This window comes from Lutjanus erythropterus, chromosome 19 (assembly GCF_056507025.1).
Source record: "Lutjanus erythropterus isolate fLutEry1 chromosome 19, fLutEry1.hap2, whole genome shotgun sequence".
Classification (NCBI taxonomy): Eukaryota; Metazoa; Chordata; class Actinopteri; order Lutjaniformes; family Lutjanidae; genus Lutjanus; species Lutjanus erythropterus.
The window spans coordinates 13,783,986-13,808,068 of NC_139335.1; the positions used below are offsets into that span (position 1 = coordinate 13,783,986).

Consider the following 24,083-nt stretch of genomic DNA (forward strand, 5'->3'; position numbering starts at 1 on the left):
AGAATAGAAGTGGATTTATGTTTTAAATAAATGGTTGCTCAGGTGTGGCTGTTGACAGAGGTTTCACTATTCAAATATCAGCTAATAAATCAGGTGATATTTGATTTACACTAGGCTACGATGAGGAATTTTGATTAAGCTGAATCAACATTTATAGCTTAAATATCTCAAAGGCAATAAAGGCATCTTAGTTAAACAAACAGTCATTTGATAAGTTAGGTAAATGCCACGGTATTTAAAAAATGGCATTTAAGATCTGTTTTAGCTTGCACGTTGGGAGTTGGACAGGGCACACGTACTGGCACTGCTTTCCCATTGGCTCTGGGGCTGAATTTGAAATGAGGTGTCGTCACTTCACGTTACATTGATAAGTGTCACGCCGGTGTCATCAATTAACCAGAACCTTGGCCCAAACCTAGAGCCATGTGTGAGCGAGCAGAGGGAGAGGCTGGATGAGCAGGTCTGCACGGGTGACACAGTGTATGGACGCTGTAGGAAGAAGAGCAACATCAGAAAATCCTCTGTCTATATTGGGCATCAAAGTGTCGGGGTGCAAATGTGTTCACAGTGCATGCATCAGGTTTAACAAGTGCACTTGGGTTTCTTGTGTACCCAAATGTGCACGTTTACAAACATGAGCAGACTTTTGTGTCCACACAGTACAGACAAAATTCACTTCACTGCAAAAACAACTGAACATAATCACCAACAACAGCTGATGTGTTTATTTAAAATACATGTACAGTCAGATAGAATATAATATACCTTTTATACAAAATACAAAACCATGATGATGCTTGTAATATTCAGTTTTTGTTGAGACCTTATTACCTGATTGGTGATATTTTTTGAAGGTGCGTAGATTATGCAGATGTGTTGGATTTAATTAAATATATAATTGCATTCCTAATTTTGAGTACAGAAAAAAAAAAGAAAAAATATATTTATGGTACAGCACTGTAATGGACTGAATCACAACATGATGCTTTTATTTTGATGTTGTTGTTTTTTGTCCACCCATGTAAAACAAAAGAGATTTGAAGAAGTCACAACAGTGGCATATTGATGATTACATCAAACAGTTACATTTCTGAAACAATTTCCTTTGAAAATATGTTAATCTGCCCTCTAAAAAACACATTTATGATGCAGCAGCTAAGGAATTGTGGGTCAGTGGAAAGCAGGAAATATTTAGCCCTTTAAAGTTATTTTATATAACTTATATCAGCTAAAATTATCAGTGTAGGTGGTTGTTGTAGGTGGTTAAATACAATATCAAAGTAACCTTTGACATTTTTTTTTGTATTCTGCGTCACATTTTATTTATTTATTTATTTATATTTTTTAATATCTTATTAAACTGTTCTCCTGTAGGCAGTGTTGTGGTGTAGGTTAATCAAGCATATTCTTCAAATTTCATTGTGTTTATAAAGAATCTGAATTTATTTGCAAAATCATGCAAAACACGAGGTATAATTAGGCATTCAGCAGAATTCATGTGCGCCATTCACCATTCATCTCTCACCATTCATGTTTGCTTTTGGCAGTGCTCACACATGAACACACACACACACACACACACACACACACACACACACACACACACACACACACACACACACACACACACACTCTATCCCAGTGCTTGCGTCCGTATGTTTTTTTTTTCTTATAGATGTTTTGTGGAGAGCATGAAGGCTAATGCTGGCTACAGGGTACAGGTGCTCCCCCAAACACCAGGTTTGGTGTTTCTTTTGTAGTATTGTGCTGCACCAACATGAAGGCCTACCCTCCAAATGTCATCACTGTTCAATGAGCAGCACAGGTGGTTTATTGTTCTCCCCAGCCTCGTCAGTGACACATGGGTGTGACTGGAGAGAAATCTATCTAATATTCTTAAGATCTGGAAAACAACTTAATTCTCTGCATTTCAGGTATTTTATAAAATTAACATATGTCTTTAGGCACTGTTAGAATAATTTTTGCTATTGTGCCGAACTGACGTACAATGTTTGATTTATCATTTTAATAATATTTGAAAATGTCAAGCATGTCACAATGCAAATAGGTGGATGAGACATGAAGCATAATTCACAGTTATTCATGGTTTATATTTTTAAGACGGTAATTCATCAAAACAGCACACAGTGCAAATCTATAATCCATGTGACACAAGATAAAAACAAAATCATCTCTTTTATCTTTACAAAGCCATTTTCATTCATTATGTTTAGGGCTGCAACTAATGATAATTTTAATTGTTGATTAATCTGTCGATTATTTTCTTGATTAATTGATTAGTTGTTTGGTCTATAAAATGTCAGAAAACGGTGAAAAATGTCAATCAGTGTTTCTCAAAGCCCAAAGTGACGTCTTGTTTTATCCATAACCCAAAGATATTCAGTTTACTGTCAAAAAGGAGTAAAGAAACCAGAAAATATTCACATTTAAGAAGCTGGCATCTGAGAATTTTGACTTTTTTTTTCTTCAAAATTAACTCCAACATTGATTATCAAAATAATTGGTGACTAATTTAATAATCAATTAATTGTTGCCGGTCTAATTATGTCCACTTTTTTCTCATTTGAATAGACTATCAAGTTAATGTTGATTAAGGCTGCAGCTAAATATTATTTTCCTTATTGATTAATCTGCCATCAATCATTTAAGTCCATAAAATGTGCTCATCTCAGTTTCCCAGAACCCAAGCTTTTGTCTTCAAATTTGTTTTTTGTTCAAGTAACAGTCTAAAATGCAAAGACTCTTTATTCACTATCATATCTGACAAAGAAAAGCAGCGAATTCTTACATTTAAGAATCAGAATTTTTGCTTTAAAAATGACAGACACAATAAATCAGTTATCAAAATAGTTGGCAACTAATTTTCTTTTAATCAACTAGCTGATTAATCTGCAGCTTTAACTGATTAAATCTTTCTTTTTGTCTTCTGTCAGTCAATTTACCCAATTGAACGCAGGTCAGTCACACTCTCTAAGAACAGTGAAATGCTCGCACGATGTCCGGCCAAACTGGTCTCAGACTGTTGCTTGTCTTGACAGGGCAGGTCATTAGTGTCCCCTCAAGTGTCCCGTATGCTAGCGACATTAGCACAACTGAGAATGTTGTTTGCTGAGTGTGTTGGATCCCTTCAGTTTTTCTGCACTTTCCCCCTAGGGACTAACTTGCACACTGGTTCACATGAATACTTTACAAAGAGCATGAATATTTCAGGGTTGATGTAAAAATGCATTCAGAGGCAGGTTTCTGATGTGGCTGCTTGAAAGGGCTCCTCTGACTTTGCAGAGGTATTTATTGTGAGCGCTGCCGTCACCCTCGCCGCTGAAAAGAGTGATGGCGGGTTGCAACACCCTCCCTTGGCATTGTTCCTCGCCGGGTTACAGAATTTGAACAGATTTGGGGAGGAAATTTCTTTCTTTTGCTCACACTGGTGAGTTTGGTTGCAATTAGGTAACAGGCACACACTCACCTTCTTGCCCACTGAACCATGCTAACTTTGAACTGGTGGAGATTCTGTCAGTGTGCATTTGCCTCTGTCCATCTTCACCTACTACAAGCCAGTCATTTGTAATGCATGTCAGGTGGTCGATTTATAGTTTGCACTTGCACTGTGTTCTGGGAATGTGACATTGGAGCAACTTCTCTCTGCGTGTGCTTGCTGATACAGTGAGACGCAGACATGTAAACTCATCTAATGCGGTTTAATTCAGTCACTTCATTTACAAGGACTTTGAAATAGTAATTTTATCTTCTGCTGGCTCCGGCGCAGACTTGGAGACGGTCTTGCCTTGGCTGTGAGGCTGAGATTCAGATGTTGGATAGTGTCAAAGGAGGAGACACAGTGGAGCTGTCTTTACTGCTGGCATTTATGGCTGGGGGCTCATCTTTCAGCCATATTGTTCTGATCAGCGCGCTCTGGCTGAGGTGTGGCTGTGTGAAAGCAGTGGGGGGTTCGGCGGCTGTCCATGGCTGAGCTCGGCTCTAAACACCCCATGTAATCAAAGGTCATATTTGTGTCATCTCACTCACTCTGCCTCCCCTTCCCTTACATCTCCTCTAACCCCCCTTTTCCATAAGCTGTCCCTTCTGTCCTCCCCTCCGTTTCTCAGCCTCCTTTTCTTTCCAGCAGGAAGATCCTTGTGTCTGGGAAGCAGTGGTCTTCCTGCCACTTCTGTTTTAGCCACCCTCCCCGGCCCCGGGCCATTGTTGCAGACCCCAGCTTTGTGTGTGTTTTACGGCTGCTGTTAAAGATAAAAAACAGTCCCTTCCACCCCCTTTATTGTTTTCTGGTAGGATGTCCCTGTCATTCCCTTGGTTTTTATGTCCTAGCTGGATATCCGAGCAGCTTCCCCCTTCAAAGGTTAGCTATGCTGTCTGCCTTCTCCCATTTTTTTTCCAAAGGGGAATAAATAACTTTACTGAGACTTTTATTGAACGTCTCATTGCTCGAATATCCCATGGGTCTGTGGTTGTTAGGAAGACGCTTCAAAGACAAACACAGGTGTTTGGTGGAGTTAGCAAAGGCCTGGTTACAACCAGGGTCTTTAAAAGAATAAACCTCAGTGAGTGGGTGAGGGTTGTTTGTGGGAAGGGAGGCTTCTCCTTCTTCTTGGCCTTGTAGCTCTTGTGTTTTGAGCACTCACAGTTCGTACCCTGCTTCCCTTTGGCTTTACCGACCCCCCCCCCCCCCCCCCCCCCCCCCCATCCTTGTTGACCCCAGACAAGAGCGGCGGCTGGAGTGTGTTGCATGCTCAGCGTAATTATTTAGCAGCACAGCACCAAGAGCAACTGAGAGCCTGCCTGTCCTCTCCGTCTGAATCTGACAAGAAACATAACAGGTTACCATATATAAAGGTTCTACTTGGAATCCTTTCAGAGAGTTCTACCTAGAACCCAGCATACAGGGTTATACCTAGAACCATCTGAGAAAGGTTCCACCCAGAATGCCCTTTGAGGAGTAGAGACAATCCTTCTGAAGTTCCATCCAGAACCCTCTAGGAGTTCTATCCAGAACCTTCCCACCCTCTAAAGGTGCTAACAAGAACTCAAGCATCGGGTTCAACCAAGAACCCTTTCATATCCAAGGGTTTTGTCTAGAACCCACCAAGGGAGTTCTTCCAAACACATTTATATATTTCCAGGGTTTTATCTCAAGCACACCCAGGGGGTTCTACAGAGAACCCTTTCATACACCACGGGTTTTATCTAGAACCCAGCCAGGATGTTCTACCGAGAACCCTTTTATATTATGATACAAAGAACCCTTGACAAACCATTGACAAAAGAGTTTTCAGCAATTCTTAAAGAACTCTTTCTTCCACAAAGGGTGCTTTGGATGAAAGGGGTTCTTAATGGAACCCATAGTCTTATAAAGAACCCTTGATAGAGCCTTTCTTCAAAACAGTGTTCTTCAAAAGCAAATGGTTCTGGGTAGAATCTCAGCCCTTCAGGAAGAACCCTTTTGGAACCTTTATTTCTAACAGTGTACCTGTCTGAAAAGAAAACTGATGTGTTGAATCACCCACCTTAAATATTACATTAAAAGGCTACTTGTATCTGGGAGCCACCGTGGTGGAAGTACAGTGACAGAACGTGGGTCTTAGGCCAAGTTCCATTTGGCTCGGGCCTTGCGCACTCCCCCTCTGTTTCGCTCCAGCTCTGCAAAACAGAGTGAGAACCTTGGCCTGTTGTCGGCCTCGTTTGTGGACGGTTGTGAGATGACACGGTTCAGACGCGATGTCACAGGAGTTCCCCTGAATAGTGGAGGTGTTGCTTGGCAGCGTACACCTGGCTGAAATAGCACCTTGCCCGGTGCTGCAGCCATCTGTCACCTTCCCCTGGAAACCCAAATGACTCGCAAGGGCAGTCAATTTTTTATTTTTTTTTTGAAAGAGCAGGCAAATACTTTTGGTTACAAGGGTAACACACACTCACCATGTTTCGAGTACCATTAAAACTCTGGCAGGGCTTTTTTGACCACTATTGGGTCATCATACCAGGTGTTCCATAAAACATAAGTAACAGCATCTGGAATTTACTACGCTCAGGTAACTTAAAGGAATAGTCAGTTAGGTTGTGTGGGGTACTTATAGTCAATGTATTACCAAGAGGAGATGTCGGGTCGTGCATCCACCCCCCACCTCCGGGGTAGGAAGCTAAGCAATGTACTGCTGGGGACAGGGTCAGCAGCAAAATATATTTTAGCCACCTAATAAAAGGCCCACTCAAAAAAAAAAATCAATATCAGTTTACGTGTATGCTAAATTTAGAAAATTTTCACAGCTTTATCTTGCTGTCAGACAGCTTTTTCTGACAGGAAACGTCCGCTGTAAAGGCCAAATATTGCTCTTTCCAGACCAGCCAAACTGCACGGACAGTATCAGTAATTTTCCCTCACAGAACATGTAGTTGCTGGGCTACTGCTGCGAAGTTGATTTGACTTATTGTGTGACTTCAATAGTCAATAATAAGTCAAACTACACTGAAGTCACACAATAATGCAAACAAGCCAACTAATTTGGCAGCGGTTTCCCATTGAAATAGGCTGTCTGATTGCAAAGGAAAGTGGTGAAAATAATACATAAACGTAGTGTACACTTGATCAAAAGTATTGATGCTTCAATACTTTTTCAATACCACATATTTACACATATTTACTACAAACATCCAATTGTGTTGAAAGTAATGAAGTTATAAAAATGAACAGATCTAAGTGCTCATTGAAGACCTCAGTTCAGTTTAGTCTTCATTGCCCTGCCGGAAATTTGACTTGCAGCATAGCAAAACCAGACATATTAAATTATCCAATTTTGTGTGCCAAGGACTTCTTTTCTCTTTTTGTCATGGTATCAAAAGAGGTAATGAGTATTGGATTTTTTATACTAGTATTTTATCATAGTTTAAAATTTTATGTGCTGGTACTTCTCTCTACTTTCCAATAAATGGGGGCCCGTCGACCACTATCTACTGTAGATAATACACTGACAGTACCTCTTACAACCCTACTTCAAATGGTACGAACTATCCCTTTAACTGATAAATTTGATGTTGGATAAATTATATAATTAATTAATTGTCTTTGCATTTCTTTGCTCGTCAGTAAAACTGTCCACAGAAAATGAAGGCTCAGGGTGAGTGGGGGGAAAAAAAGCCGGTATCTGGCTTTGCAAGAGGAATTTGGCTAGTGAGTGGCCACGCTGCCTCAGAGACGGGTTCTTCAAACAGACCGCCACCCACACTACACCGTGTGGCATGGTGCCACAGAGCCCTCGCCTCGAGCATGGGGCGTGTACACAGGACAAACACAAAGGAGACCCACGGGTGAGAGTGACGGGCAGGGTAATACCTTCCTGTATCGGATTTCAGGGCATTGGATTTCAAAACCTTCCCATCTATTTTTACACTCAACACGAGGAAGTGAGAAGTTGCATTGAAGAATCCAATGAAGCTATGAAAGTCTTTTGTTCACTTCCCGTGACGAACACACACACTGAAACCCGAAAACAAAAAGCTGGACTGGAAATATATTGTGTCGAGATTGAATAGACTGATACATTTGCCCAAAGTCAACCATTGCTGTTTTGTTTGTGATTTGGATCTCTCTCTGTTTTGCTCTTTTTCTCCCTCTTTTTGTCTCTCTCTCCCCCCCCCCCCAGTATCAGGCTGCTTCTCATCAGGCAGCCCCAGGCCCACCTCAGTGCATGGCCGTATTGCATGTGACAGCTGTTAGACATTATTAACGGCTCAAGCAGAAAATCCAGATTACTTGTTTTTTAATTTAAATTTTATTATTGTAATCGTTCAGTGAAAAGAACAAAAAAAAGGCCGTTGCCCTATTGTTGTTAGCAGATTTGTGGTCAGTGTGACAATACTGTATGTGTGTGTGTGGTTATGTTTGGGTGGGTGGCTGGGTTTGCATGTGTCTGTGTGTGTGTGCTGGGCTGTGTTCTCCAGACACCCCCCACTAGAGCCGAGGCACCCTGTGGTTGACTGTGAGGCCTAGACAGGTGCACTGTTAACCCTCTAACGTCTGAGTCTGTCCCTCCTGGATCTGTCGCTGTACTCGCGCTGCTGGCAGGATTTCATGCTCGTCGTGGCGCAGCTCGTGCAGCGCTCCCACTCTGTGCTGCATCCTAATGACGTGTTATTTCTGTGCACATGAGAGGAGTTTGGAAAATCACAGCAGTTTAGCGTACATGCTTCCTTTCCAAAACTGTGCAAAGAATAAGCTGATGTTTCTGTTGTAGCACTAACATGCTGAGGGGAAAGTTCACCCTAAAAATCCAAATTACATATTTTCCCTCTGGCCTGTTGTGCTGTTTATCCATCTAGATTGTTTTGGCGTGAGTTGCAGACTTTTGGAGATATCAGCCATCGAGATGTCTGCCTTCTCTCAAATATAATAGAACTAGATGGCACTTGGTTTGTGGTGTTAAAATTGCCAAAAAAAAAAAAAAAAAAAAACATTCGAAAAATACATTTGAAAAACTCGACCGCAATGTCTCTTTTCAGAAATCATGACCCAGTTACTCATAATAATCCACAGACCGTCTTTCACTTTCAGCTATTTTCTCTCTATGGAACTATACCTGTCAACTGAATCATAGCCCAGAAGAAAGAGTGCATGGATGAGTACAGCTCACCATAGGAGGAAGCCATTAATGTTTACATTAGGGTTTTAAATCTTTTACATTTTCCTTAACTGATCGATTAATCATTAACAATTTATAAAATGCAAACTTGCATCTTTTTCTCAGTTTAAGTTTTATCTAAACAGTTCTAGTGACACATTAGTTGTGTGAAACATTAATTTATGAAGCACAAATGATTAAAATCAGGGATGTCAAAATTTAATCCGGGGCCGCATGAGCATTATGGTTGGGGCCAGTTGTAAGACTACATAAATGTATCTACTAATGCATATTTGCCTCTGCATTCGATTTTTATTGGATGCCTTCAGTGTGCTGATAACCAAATTGGGAACATGGATTTATGGAATCATTTTTGGAAACCGTGCTTCCATAATGAATAATTGAATTATAGTTAAATTGAATTGAATTGTAGTTAAGCAGAAAAGTTCCGCCAATGAAACTGCTCACAACAAGGTCTGTGGATTATCTTGAGTAATCTTGAGATATTGCTGATGAGGTTTTCAAATGTACTTTATGGTGTTTTGAGGTGGACATCTCTGTGGCTGATATCTCCAAAACTCTGCAACTCACACCAACACACATTTAGATGGATGAATGACACTACAGGTAAGAGGAAAAATGCCCATTTTTGACGGCCAACTGGTGAACTGTCACTTTAATGCATTGGATTTATTTTAAAAGGGAAACAACTCATCAGTTGTTCATGTACAGTGCTTCCCTTCTGCTCCTGTTTGTTTTAATTATATATTTTCTGCATACGGAGCTTCTCTATTTCAAACAGCAGATATGATCCACAAATGTAGATGGTTTCGGGGTTTCGGGGCAGGACTGAGAGCAGATAAGCTCAAATAATGGGCCACGATTCGGCGACTGTCAGTGGCACAGCGGGCGGTGGTGGTGACACAGTACCAAACAATGAGGTGTGCTGCTAAATATATGCAGAGATTTGCCATTAAATATACATGCAGTATGCCTCTCAAGGATGTGTCAGCCCTTTTGTGAGAAAACAAAGATTAGCATCAGGAATTCCATTTTAATAAGTCTCTTGGGACCATCCAACCAGCTGCCTAGTCCTCAATCCAAGTGGGACTTGTTGCTCTCCCTCTTGCATGGATTTCCTGTGCTCCCTCTGACATTGATTAGAACAAAAATCCTCCTTTCTCCCTCCCCTCCTGCCTTTTTTGTCAAATCACTTGTTTTACACCACAAATTCTTTCATGTCTACATGTTCTCTCTTTGATGATGCATGTCCATACCCTGTCTGCTCCTCCCTGCAGCCCCTCCACCTCCCTCCTTCTCTTATACATTCATTGTCCTCCATGTTTCTCAGAATGGGTCCCTCTTTGCCCTCCACCTCTTCATTCTGTGTTTTTTTTTCTGCCTGGTGTGACCACTAGGCTACACTGCCTCCTCTCTCTGATACAGTATGTGTCCTGGGGATCTGGGGCAAATGACTGGCTCCTCAGCAACAGATGTGTGTTTGTCTGCTGGTGCTGCATGCATTAGCTTTTTGTGCTTGCCCATGCACGGCCACTGACCTACCCTCTGGTGAATGTTGGTGGGGAGGGGGACGGAGAGAGTTTGTGTGTGTATGCACGAGAAAGAGAGGAGTGTGACAGCGAGACTAGATGCACACTGTCACATGCTGTCATACACTTACTGGTGCATTGCAAGCAGACGCACACACAAAGGCACACAAACACTTGCACGTCATACGCACTCACACATCTTGCTTCCCAGGAGGCCATGGGGCCAGTGGGACAGAGCAAGCTTGAGAGTCTGGTTCGTCTGTTTACATCTAATTATAGAAACAGGACTATTTCTGCAACCGCTGCTCTGGCTTTTTTATATTCTTACAAGAGAGGGAGAAGTGAGAGCGCAAGCGAGAGAAAAAACAAAGCTTTGACAGCCTTTTCTCACAATGGTGAGCGGTTATCTCATCCCCTCAGCGCTGCTACAGTCTGCAGGCTCTCAGTACAGTACAACAGGAGACAGAGGGGGAGGGAGGGAGGGGAGGGGGAGAGTGTCTTGTATCATAAGCCCTCTCATCCTCATGTAACATGAATGTGCAAATTTACGAGAAGAGAGCAACGGCAAACAAGGCCATGTATTTTCCCCCATTAGCCTCGCTGATACATTCATTTGACAATCGCCCCGATAAAAAGAGAAGAATTTCTTCACCCCTGCCCCGCGGGCTCTCGCTTCGGCCCAGCGGAAAGTGCTGTCCATCACGCCAGTCAAAACAAAAGGAAGAAAGAGTTGATGTTGAGGATTAGCGTTGTATAAAATGTATCTAGTATTAAAGAGACAGGGCCAGTGCAGTGGTTAATCCTCAAGCTTGGTGGCTGATATCCAGCAGAGTGGCTGTTGTTAGCCAGGGGGTCCTGGAGGGCAGGGGGGGGAGCTGTGAGGGAGACGCTGCCTGTCAGTTTGCCTGGGGGGTGCCAGGTGAGAGCCAGATGACGGCAGGGTTGGGCCTGTGCAGAGATGGGAAATAGCTAAATACTTTGTTAATGTGCTTAAGTAGAGTTTTCAGGTAGCTGCAGAGTACTTGAGTGTTTATTTTGTCTGACAACTTTTCACTTTCACCACCTACATTTGAACACATTTTGAATGGCATTTGAATGCCTTTGTTGTCTTCCCAACATCAAGACTGATTTCAACCTAAATGGATGGAAAAGTAACACACAGAAAAGACGCGACAAGATGAAGATGATGTAAAAGATGAAACAAAACAAAAAGGACGTAACAAGACAAAATGTAAAACAATGTTAAAGACAACATGAAAGATGTAACATGAAGAAAATGACGTAAAAGACACAAGATGAAAAAGACATAACAGATATAACAAGACAAAAATGATGTAACAAAACGTAACAAGACGAAAATGATGCAAAAGATTTAACAAAACAAAAACAATGTATCAAGACATAAGATGAATACAGCATAACAAAATGTAACAAGAAGAAAACAATGTGAGACATAACAAGACTTAACAACACGAAAATTGCATAAAAGACAACAAGGTGAAAATTCTCGAGAGGAGTGCGGAGAAAAGGTGATGTTCAGTTAGAAACAGTCAGTAGAAATGTCCCTCAGATGGTGACTTTTTACTTTTATACTTAGAGCCTGTACTTTTTAACTTTTACTTGCGTAAAAATAAGTTGAATCAATACTCGTGCTTTTACCAGTCTTTTTTTTTTTTTTTTACACAAGTATCTGTACTTCTACTTGAGTACAGAATGTGCGTACCTTTGCCACCTCTGGGCCTGTGGGTCGGGGCCAGGCAGGTTGCAGCCTCTTGCAGGTGCTTTCATAAAGAGTCCCCGAGGCGACACGCACAGCTCACTGGATGCAACCTGAGCCCAGGTGCTCCCCATCCCCCACCCAAATACATAAAGCACTACATAATGGAAATGTGTGCTTGTGTACACCCCACTACCACCACCCACTCCACCCCCTTTTCTCAGAGACATGGCAGGCAAATTAATTGGCCGTGAGTATGTAACGTATATGCCGAGATAAAGGTGCGCTGTCTGGCCGAGGCGTAGCGTAACGGCCGTAATGATGGCTCCATTGTGTTGATGTTGAGGGGGGTAGTTAGCGGCACAGCCAGCAGGGCCCTTGCTGGAGGGCTGGATAGTCTCTGATTAATAGTGGGGAATGCTTTGAAGTGACACCCAAGTGCACCGGCTCACAGGCTAATAGCAATACCATCAGTACAGGGAGCGCTCCCTCTTCCTCAGTCTTCATTAGCTAACGTTTCCCCGCAACCCTCCTCTCACACGCCTGCCTCATCTACAGAGAGCCTTTAGGAACTCTCGGGTTTTTATTTTTGCAATTGTTTCATGATTTCACTGTCATTTCTCTCTGTCAGGTTTGGTAAAATAGGAGATTTTTTTTCCGGAGCAAGGGAAGGCAGCGGAGAGGGAAGGCCTCTGCTCGCAGAGCTCCACCGCATAGGTGAACTGTGGCACAGCCTAAAGACTCGTGGGACTGATGTGGCACAAGTGGGACACGGCTGGGGACTATTCCCAGGATCCATTTTGATCTCCCACACTGACAGACGAGCTACAGCTGTGGGTGTGTCTGTGTGTGTGTGTGTGTGTGTGTGTGTGTGTGTGTCTGTGTGTGTGTTTAGGAAGCTGAGGCGAGGCGCGAAGGAGGCAGGGTTGGGTCTGTCAGCTGTTGGAGTAAAGTAAACTATTAGCGGTGGGAGAAGGCAGTGTTTCCAGTGAAGAATTAGAACCACTTCTAATTGCAGTGAGGTTGGGCTATGATTACATGCTGGCTAATGCACTGACAGACCTCTCACTTGGCTGGCTCTCAGAACACTGCTGAAATGGCTGAATGCCTTTTGGTTATACAGCATAATGGGAGGGTGTGTGTATGCACTTGTGTGTGTGTTTGCTGTGTGTGGGTGGCTGCCTGTGTGTATCTGTGATTAAACTTGCTTTTAAGCACGGTTTTCTGTGCTTTTGGCATGTTTTTGTGAGCATTTTGCTTGCATACGTGTGTGTTTGTGTGTGTGTTTTCTGTGCTCTTCTTGTTTCTTGAGTGCCTGTCGTTATTTGTAGTAGAGGCAACTTTTCTTTCCAAATCAAAACTCAGCTGGCGCAACTGTCTCTGAACAGTACGGAAGGAGTGTGTTTTTGTGTACGCATGTGTTGTATCCGTGTGTGTGTGCGTGTGCGTGTGTGTATGCCCACGGGAAAGAGCAATCAAAGGAGCTGTGTGGTGGAGAGATTGTATAAAAGCAGCGAGAGAGGAAACAGAGTGGCAGGCAGCTGAGAGGGCAGCATGTGGGGGTGGACGGGGGGCTGATGCAGGTGCCTAATTCTACCTCAGCCCTGGGCGTTTTATATTCCATCCATCGCTCTCGTCTCCACTTCTGCACGGGGCTGCTGTGGTATGTACGTAGTAAATCCACCTGCTTCAATTACGACGTTGATTAGCCGATACGTCTGTGACAGTAATCAGAATAATAACACACACAGATGGATTTATAAAGCATTATACTGTAAGTCTGTTGCATAAATAATCAGGTGAGAATTTTAAGAAGCTGTGTTCATTTTTCACCTCATAATTTTAATTACTTTTTTTTTTTTTTGCTGGTGGAACAGCTTGTTCTCAGGTGTGCAGACGCCCCCATTTGCAAGAAGTTGTGGTTTACTGTTTTGCAGGCAAGTGCTGTAAATCACATCACATTCCCAGCATATGGGATGACAGTTACGGGAGTGTATCTGCTGTTTCTTCATCAGGCCCTCAGGCCTGTGATATCTCTGTTTTAACGAGACAGAAGGAATACAAAGATCACTGTGGTTTCTCCAGGGGTCAGAAGGTCAGCGAGAACTTTCAACACAGTAACAGGAATTTTGTTGTTTGCATCTCTGCTGATTTCTTCCTGGGTTAGTGGTGGGTCATAGATAAGCTGGAATGTTAAGGGAGCACACCTCAATTTTTTTTTTTGCTTTCTAACATGTGGTTAACTATCTATTTTAAAGGAGAAATCTGTAATGTATTGACTATAATAAATCATAAAATGACCATGCTATGTCACCAGAAATCAAGGAAACATGCTAAGTTGAAATACTTTTAGTTTGCCCGTTTCATGTTAATCAGAGTTCAAATTAATACAGAATGTTTGCAGAATGGTTAGGTGTCTATTTATGAGTCATAAGAAAAATGTATAACCTTATAGAAGGCATAGATGTTTATAACAGTTAAATGTCAGGCAGAAGGCAACTCAACTGTGTGTGTGTGTGTGTGTGTGTGTGTGTGTGTGTGTGTGTGTGTGTGTGTGTGTGTGTGTGTGTGTGTGTATTTTTGGAGCGGTGGGCTTTTGTTTTCTGGATAATGAGCTTAGCTTTACTTTAACAGTTGACAGTTACACTGATCAACTTACGATGCAGGACTTGTCGCTTGCTATTGTCAAATTACAATGTTGCACTTGTCTTGCACTCCTACAGCATTTCTGCAGCCTGCCTTAGCTTCATGGAGTCTGGGGAATCTGATTCATCCATCACAGCCTGCTTGTGATATGAACATTTTCCTCTTTATTTACAGGCGAAGTCCCTCCCCTTCCTAACATCGCTGTCTCTTGTAATGTTATCTCACCTGAAGTGTTTTATCCAATGACTCCTGGTCCTCTTGTCAGCTGGGCAGCAAAAGGATGAGCAGACCCGTGGGTCATGTGACTACATCTCAGTACAAAAACATACAGGCATCATTTGGTTGTGTAGTCTTTCTAGCTAATTATCTCCACAGTCTTATACTTAAACAGTTTTACCACAAACTGCAACTTTCTTGAAATGTAAAATTATCCTTCGTCTCTCACCACTGACTACAATTCATATTTTTTCCAAACTAAGGTCTCATGGTGGTCCACTTGAAGGGTAGGGACTTCACCTGGCTATACTATATGGTATATGACTTCCTAATGCCGTTCTGCCAGAAAACCCCAAAGTCTTACTGTTTCCATGTGCATTAAGGAGCTGCACAAGAGGCGTACAGGAGGTGTTTTCATGCTTTTTGAGGTCAGCAGTAGGCCATAGCTGCTAAGGGATCATAAATGAACTTGGTTGGATTTTTGTGTGGGGACGTGTTCGGTTTATTTTAGTGACGTGGAAGTTTTCTACTTCCTGGCTACTGTGTGACAAACCAGCGTGGTATGAGGAGAGAAGTTGTCATCCTTGGTAACAGGGCATTACCAGACCAGAGCTGTCTGCACACATGGAAACTGGACGGATCAATAACACTGGCACTGAGGAGTAAACTGTGCAGCTTTATGGGAAGGAGACGGCGGTTTTGCATACTGGAACATGTGATGGTGCTGCAGAAGAAGAATTTTATTTAAGCTATGAGGTCCGCAATGTATTAACGCCTTTCTTTTTTTTTCTTCTTCTTCTTCTTTTTGGTTTGTGTGTGTAAATGTGTGTATCCCCATTTGACAGATCTTCTTTCAGAAAGTGGAGCTGCTTTGAGGATCAATACTGACACACTGTCTGCACAAGTACACACACAACACACATACACGCACATTTACACTCACTGTCTCATCTGTCAGTTGACAGAGTTTTCTCCAGCTCTGTGGGTTCTCTTTCCAGCCAAGCAGATGGTGAACATTCAGAATGAAAGCAGATCCTAAGTCCTTTTGGATCTCCATCAATCCGGCAGTCTCTGGGACCGTCCTGCACGGGGCTCAAGTTTCTCAGCACTGACTGAGCCTTCCCCAGCTCTCCTACCAGGCCCAACACTCTGACAAATAAAGGTTCTAAAATGGTTCTCCCTGAAGGGTTGAGGTTCTGCCCAGTACTCTTTTGTCAAGGGTTTGTCTGCGGTTCTTTGTAATATAATATGATCTAGAACCCCCTGGGTTGATTCCGAATAGAAACCTTGGAAAAGATTTTCAGTAAAAGTCTCCTGATGGGTTCTAGATAAAACCCTTGGTATATGAAAGGGTGAAAACCCCTGAGTGTGTTCTAGATAAACTCCTGCTAATTTGAAAAGGTTCTCAGTAGAATCCCTGTGGTGTGTTCTAGATAACACTCTTAGAAATAAAAGGGTTTCTTGGTAGTATCCCCAAGTGTGCTCTAGGTGAAACCCTGGGAATGTAAAAAGGTTCTAAGTAGAACCTCCTAAGTGTGTTCTGGCTAAAACTATAAAAGTATTCTCAGTAGGTCAAACCCGTGTGTTATGAAACAGTTCTTGGTAAAAGTGTGCTCTAGATAAAACCATTGGATTATACAAAAGGATTCTCAGTAGAACCTTCTGAGTATGTTCAAAACAAAACCCTCTGAATATAAAAAAGTTCTCACTGGAACCCTCTGGGTGGATTTGTGTTAATATCCTTAGAGGGTGGAAAGGTTTTGGATAGAACCACCAGAGAGTGTGCTGGGTGGAACCGTTACACCGTAGAAGGTTTCTGTGTAGAACCTCTCATGGGAGGGTTCTGTGTCAAACCTTTCACAGATGGTATAACCCTTTATGCCACGTTCTAGGTAGAACTCTCATAAGTAGTTTCAAGTTGAACTTTAATAAAACGTTTTACCAGGAGTTCTCCTATGGGGACAAGCTGAAGAACCCTTTGTGGTTGTAGTTAGCACTTTTATTTCTGGGAGTGTATTCTCCACCCTTCCCTCCACAGTGCACATATGTCCAGGCTAACTGCAGTGTTTTTAATCCGCACTCACTCTGGAGCTGAAAAGGTTCTGCTGACAGTTGCTCCCACAGCTCGCTCCTTTTGCTCCCCACCAGCTCAGCAGACACCTCCAAGCCCAGCAGGGTGCCTCTGCGCTCTGTTCTCCCACATCCTCGCCCAGTGTGTGGCACCCTACTGTGTGCATATAGCGAACGCTCTAAAGAACTCATTTTCCTCGTCTTCTCTCGTCTGTCTGTCCCGTGTACCTGTAGTAGCAGCTGTACCAACCGAGCCTCCTCCGCCCGCCCTCCACCCTGTGTGTTTTTATGTGACAGAATGAGTAGGATTTATTTCAGCACGCGTGCTTGGACCCTTTAACAGGGCTGGTTTGAAGGCGCGCCGCTTTGAAGCCTGCGCCGCTCCTAACTGTAAGTGATTTTATGAGACGTGTTCCTGTGCCAGTCAGCCAGGCCACCGCGCCACAACCAGATTGGTGGAGAGCAATGGGGATGCCATTCCAGCACACACCATCTGGGAGAGTGTGCAGAGAGGAACGGAGTGTGTGCTCTCGTGTATGTGATTCTGCACATATGTTTGTGTAAGCGTGTGTGTGTTTGCGTGCATGTAGAGGGAGAGAGGTGGTTAGCGCTGGCTGTGAAAGGGGGAAAAAAAAAAAAGTTTGGCTTTTTCAAGGAGGCCTCGTACTGCCCCTGCCTGCGTCTGCTGATTTATGAGCTTGTGAAGGAAATCTCTCATTTGTCACTTTTCATCTCTTTTCTCCACGTCATCCTTTTTTTCTCTCTCTCAATGGAATTCTGCCCTTTTTCCCAAATCTTCCACTGCTTCCATAGACAGAAGAGGAAGAGAGAATGGGGGAGGAAGGGAAGCAGCCAGGAGGGAACCGCTTTCTTTCCGTCTCTGGTTAAAACCATGTTGAACAAAAGCCTTGTCTTAGTGGATATGTTTTAGTAAATATTCATAGGTGTTGACATGTCCGCGTAATGTATTTTGTTTGTGGTACAGATGCGTGTCATTAGGCAGTGTATACTTTCAGTCCGTAAATAATTCAAAGCACTTGTTATGGTGCTGTTCCCGCTGCACTGTGGTTTGAACACTGTTGTTGGAAATAGTTTTAAAAAAAGAAAAACATGGGGTCTGAATCTTCCGTGTGTCTGTGCGGAGAACATTTCTGGCCGCAGGGACACATATGCACAAATGTTTGCTGTGCATACCTGCTAGCCAGTACATTACCACACAGGGGTCACAGTCAGGTCAATTGCAGTCTGGAGCTATAGTGTGTGTGTGTGTGTGTGTGTGTGTGTGTGTGTGTGCGTGCGTGCGTGCACTAATCATGTGTTTATGTGCCAGCGTGCACCTTACTCGCTCAGGTGCTCGCTATAAATCTGCCTCACCCTTTCCTGGCCTGCTGAGGACACAGCAGGAGCGGTTGGGGTTTCACCCTTTTTCAAAGCGGGGGAGGAGAGAGGAAAGGGAGGGAGAGGGTAAAGGGTTAGAGGGGAAGAGAGATAAATGAGGGAGGGGGCTTAATGAGAGCCCTGGCTCACATGATTATGGGACTGGCTGATAGAAATCAGGATCTTTCTCAAAGAAGTCAATTAACCCCCTCCCCCCTTCCCTAATTATGCATGGATTGCTCCACTGGCTCCGTACTGATAGGGCTGCTCAGCTCAGCTCAATATGCAGACTCATGCTGCCTGAGTCTACACGGGGTTGTGTGTATTGTGAGAAGCATTCGTCAACCTTTTTTTCAGAATCTGTTGGCAGTCTGCTTTAAACTGAGGCTTTTTCAAAGCCATTAGTTATCCCGAAGCCCCTCATCCTTCTTCTCACCTGACAAGCTGAGAGCCAGTACCGGGCAGAGCCAAGAGGGGGCTCCACCCCATGAGGTCTCTGGTCATTAGTGCTTTAGAGGGCTAGATGATGGCTGAACTCTGTGGTCAGAGTAAATAAGCAGTGTTGTAGAATGTCAACACGGCCAGGCGGCTCCTTCACAGCACCCAGTGTTGACATAACTGCTCTCTTATCTGAGAAGTGCAAAGCCCAGCCCCACAATAGAACACTGTGCCAGAACAAATACAGTAAGGAGATAGGAACCACACTCTCCGACACACAAATCCAAACACACACACACCGGCTGTGAGGGAATGTGTCATATGGCACCACAAGACTGCTGCTGCTGCTGCTGCTGCTGATGGTGATGATGATGATGCCGGCATTAATAGAGCGTGTGCGCTGATGTCACTTTCCCAGTGGACCACGCCCTCTCCATCAGAGAGTGGCAAAACATCCTGCTACATGGTGGCCTTTAGTGGAGGGAACAGAGAAACCTGGAGTAAAAGAAATTATTATCTGTCAGTTAGACTCAACTGTGATTTTTTACAACTTAACAAAGAAACAGTTGTTAATGGACACTGATGTGGAAAATTAAATTAACAGGGACACCAAAAGATGGCTGTATTTTGACAGGTTCGTACACATATGTAAGGGATTAATGTACAGTGAGCAGGTCATTATTGTGAAAGCGTGCAGCAGCATTGATGTTTGCAGTTATGTCCCGAATGTGGATACACGACACGATGCATGTTTGTTGAACAAAAGGCTCAGTTATGTGGAATATGCTAGATATTATTATAACTCCAGCAATCCATTTCCTTCTGTTTCTTCAGCTTTTTGACGTCATTTGCATAGCCCCTGTTACCCTTTTTCCGTACAATGTGCTGGCCTGGCTTTACTCGGTTTGACTCAGTTTGACATGGCAGAGATTTGCATCTCCATTACAACAGGGCTACCTGCTTGTTGGTGTGTCTTTTAATGGAAGGTAAGCTCGAGTTGAGTGGCTGTAAAACAGTGGATAAACATTTTCCATTAATGCTTCACGATAAAAATCCTCTGTTATCTAAAAGCTCTTATTATGAAGGAGCAAAATCAACAAATGTCAGGCTTTTATCAGCAGTAGTGTAACACAACTCCTATATAGTTGAAAGTGACAACAAACCAGCAAAATAAAGCAGAAACCTGAAAGTACAAACGGTGATACAGGAGAGAAACTAAACTTCAAACCACAGAGATTCAGTTTGAAGCTACAGAAATACTCAGAGCTGAAGTCACACTTTAAAAAACATCCTTCTCTCTGCTCTCCAGAGACAGAAGCTGACAAACATGAGTTGAGTCTTGCAACACAGGTTGTTTAAGGGGGGGGGGTGTGGCCCTCACAGGTTGGCTGCAGTTGGTTGAGACATCACCATAGGGTTTGGGCTCACTTCGGCTCCAAGCTGCAGATCGTCCATGTCAGGCCCAACTCAGCAGAGCTTGATGTGATAACAGTGGTAATGGAAATGCAAATCAGCCTTGTATGGTTTGACTCAGCGTGGTCAAAAATGACAATGAAAAAGCTCCATATATGGCAAAAAAACAGAGCTCAACTGATAATACAGGGCAATACAGCAGTAGTGAAAGCAAGTAGTGGTCCCAGTGAGGGCTGTTCATGCTAGCAGATGGCCTGGTGTTCATGTGAGCTCATGAAAATAATGGGGTGTTTAGGATCTTAGTAATCTGGGTGAAGGACCTGGACTTGCTTGACGGTCATGAGACGAGCTCTGCCATCAGGCTGAATGAGTGAATGAGCAGTTTGTGAAAGTTGCAGCGGCGATGTTCACTTGTGAGTGTGTGACAAACTGAGCAGACAGAAAGAAAGGGAACAGGGGAGAGAGGGTACAGAAAGAAAGATGGTTGTGGTTTGCCTTTCAAACCCTTGTTTAAGTACCTGTGTCACATTTGCTATTTTTCTGTGTCAAAACATTTCAGTAAGCGCTCTTCCCCTCATTGCCTCACATCACCCTAATAACTCTTCTTTATTCTCCTTCCCTGTCTCTCCCCGTCCCCCCCCTGCCTCCCCCTTCCTCTCCATTACGGCCTCTGCCAGGTCTAGACTGAGCTTGGCTCACACTGGCGTTGTGATAACCTGCTGAAAGCTGTTGCCCTCCCGCCGATATGAAGACACCCAGCTGAGGTTTCTCTGTGCTACGTCTCCCTCTCGTGCTTCCTCCCTTTAACTCCATGACCATGACTCGCTGTCTTCCCCCCACAGATTCCCCAGATCATTTCACTGGTCGGGTTTGTCACATAGCTTGAGGCTTTCTGGCCCAACGCGTAGGTGCTGACATGTTTTATGGCCGGCAGAGCTAAGCGTATATTAAAGAAAAATAAGAAAAGCCAACATGTGCACTCATAGGCACACTGTTCAAAGGCAGTTTAATGGTTACTCTGGGATGTAGGGTTTTTATTTGAGACCCAAAACACTGCCAGTAGTGCTATTGACCATGGCCAGTTGGAAAATATATGATTTAAATTTCCATCCTGTGAACATGTACAGTGTATAAAGTGGTATTTTGTGTGTCTTTTCAGCGAGTGTGTGTCTGCGTGTGTGGGTGTGTTTAAGGATGTGCTTATGGCAAACAAAATGAACAGCTGCAACACATCTGTTAACTTCGATCAGATGCTGCAAGCTTCTTATGGCCGATGCTGGTTCTGAATACGACCTGTAGACAAATACAGAGCGATGGGGCGTTGCACGTGACTGTCTGGCCCGCCCACCTGTCCAGCAGGCTGGATGTGACCACTGCAAAGGAGACGGAGAACTGCAATGGTAGCTGTGCAGCCAACCAACCAGACAGACAAGCCATGAGCAGTCGATCAAGATCATATCCCTCCCCTCTGTCTCCCTGCTTTGACCTTGGATTGTGCCTCTTCTACTTCTAGCTGTTAAAGCCTACATCAAGCTAACCAGCTGGAGAGAAGAGGAGAGGCTTTTTATGGCTGCCCTGCTCTATGTTACACTTCATCTGCTCATGTTCGGGTGAGGATGACCTTCTCTCCTCTGTACAGATTGCAGGAAATGCTCCTAATTTTACTCATCTCTGCTCAAGTGTGTTGCTGCAGATGTTGAGCAGGCCCCGGCAGCGGCATTCCATGGATGACCAGTGTCAGCAGTCGGGAGACATAACTCAACTTTAAAGCCCAGTTTGTCAGATGCATTTCATAAAAGAATTTACTGTGTGATTTGGCTGACCTTGTGCGCACTTGAAAGTGTGGGCTGCTACAGTGGGAAAGAAGGTGGTTATCGGAATAGGCCAACTGGAGTATTGTCCTTACGGCAAAGAAGCTTTGCAACAAGAGAAGTCAAGGAGATGCACACACTCTTGGCAATAAATAACATTCAGGGTTACCTAGAACCATCTGTGAGAAGTTTCATCTACAATCCCCTATAAGAGGTCATAGAGGGCCCTTTTCCACCAAATAAGCTCTGATTCTTGAACCAACTCCTTTCAAGATCACCTTGGTGCTATCCAGTGAACCAACCCACATTTCCACCAGTTCTGAGCTGAACCATTGTTATCAAGGATGTCATCAGCAGAAGGCATTGCACAATGCGCAGCAACCTGTAGCATATGGCACACTCGCTTTGGTTCCCAAGGAAACGGTGCTATGTTGGGAACCAACATTTAGTGTTCAAAACCATTTTATTTTTGGTGGAAAAGCTCCAAATGGTTCAAATTAGGTGCATAAACCAGAATGAGGCCAGTTCCATGTTGGTCCTATCCAGAGTCTTTAATGGTGCTTACATGCACCCACCCAGGGTGTTAACTGGGAAATCTTTTTTATATTCCAGTGGTTTTATCCAGAATCCAACCAGGAGGTCAGATCAAGAACCCTTTTAATTATTGTACAAAGAAACCTTGACATACTACAAGGATTTCAACAATTGAAGAATTATTTCTTTCAAAAAGGGCTCTTCGGGTGAAAAGGGTTCTTCATGGAACTTACAAAGAACTCTTGATGAACCCTCTCAAAAAAGAAAAAAAGGGTTCTTCAGAAGCAGATAGTAATGGTTGACCCTCAGCCTTTCAGGAAGAAACCTTTTGGAGCCTTTATTTTTAAGAGTGCATTATAGAGTGTGTTCTTTACAAGGTAATACTGTATATCATTTGGCCTTGGATACCCAGGTGCCTTCCCTCCCCTTGTCTGTAGGTTATCAGAACAAAAATGCTTGCATTTGTCTTGGCCAGCGCTACCAGAATTAAACATTTCTCCTTTGTTCCCCTCGTGAACCAGCAGCAAATTATATTCAGGGCTGCAGAAAGACCTTGGGCTGGCTGGCTGGCGCGGCGGCTCTCAGCTCCGTTATCTGCACTGTTCTGTCTCTACGCCTCTGACAGGCTACATCAGACGGAGAGAAGCCAGAGCAGGGAGCTGCCTTCTGTTTCTCTCACACACATCACTCCAGGACTTTATCATATTACAGGCCAATCCAAGAGAACTCAGAGGACAGCAGCAAAGCAGTCTCTTCAACCACCAGGCCCCTCATGTCCAGCACTGCTCTCCGTGACCTAAAGGAGGCGCCGGGCCACAGATGGAAGAGGAAGAGAGGGAGGATGGGAGGACAAGAACGGGACATTCCGACAAGCCCTGGTTGCCAGTTGAATGCTGGGATGCTGATTTACGGGTGGCTCTGATGGAGGGAGGGGGTGAACCTGTGACTCCCCATAAAACAAGACGTTCATTACCCTCCCAAGCCTTAGGAAAACGGATGGACGAACAAGAGCGAAGAAGCGGAGTGCGAGTGGGATGAGGGAGTGGGAGGGAAAAGCGGTTTTTAAAAACCCAAAAAATGAAGAGAAAGTGTTTCCATTTTGAAGCACGCGGATGACGGCAACTGAGGGAAGAGAGAGCGGGGTGATGAGGGAGGACAGAAATATGGAGCTGAGCAGCAGGGGGAAGGAGACAGAGTGATGGAGGGATGATGGAGAGGGTGTGAGGACGGAAAGGGAAAACTGAGAAGGGGAATGAGTGATGGGGCTCCGAGGAGCAAAGGGAGAAGAGGGGATGAAAGCGAAAAAGGGAAGACAGCAGGCAAAATCTGCCCCAACGAATAGAGCCGCTTGCAGATTTATGTGGTGTTGTGGGTATCATTATACATCAACCAGAGGAGATGGGGAGACTCAAGCAATGTGACGCCTATGGGGTTGTGTGTGTGTTTATCTGCGTCTGTGTTGCACCGCACTTTTATTCTCCATCCTCACGCTGTTCATGTCTCCTCCAAAGCAAACTGACTTCTGAGTTCAGCAGAACACACTTGCCTGTGGTGAGGTAACATCCACCCACATCCACACTCCACTTCTCTGCAGCCGATCTATCTAGCACTGCTGGTTGAGAGAAGAGAGGTTCAGACCACCCAGGACCGGGTAGTCAAAGAG

At 43.9% G+C, this 24,083-nt stretch overlaps 1 protein-coding gene across 1 annotated transcript in view; it reads left to right on the forward strand.

Annotated features, from left to right (window-relative positions):
* The window catches only part of bahcc1a (BAH domain and coiled-coil containing 1a), a 93,233-nt gene that overhangs the window by 3,781 nt on the left and 65,369 nt on the right, over positions 1-24,083 (forward strand). The gene's annotated exons all lie outside the window — the stretch shown is intronic.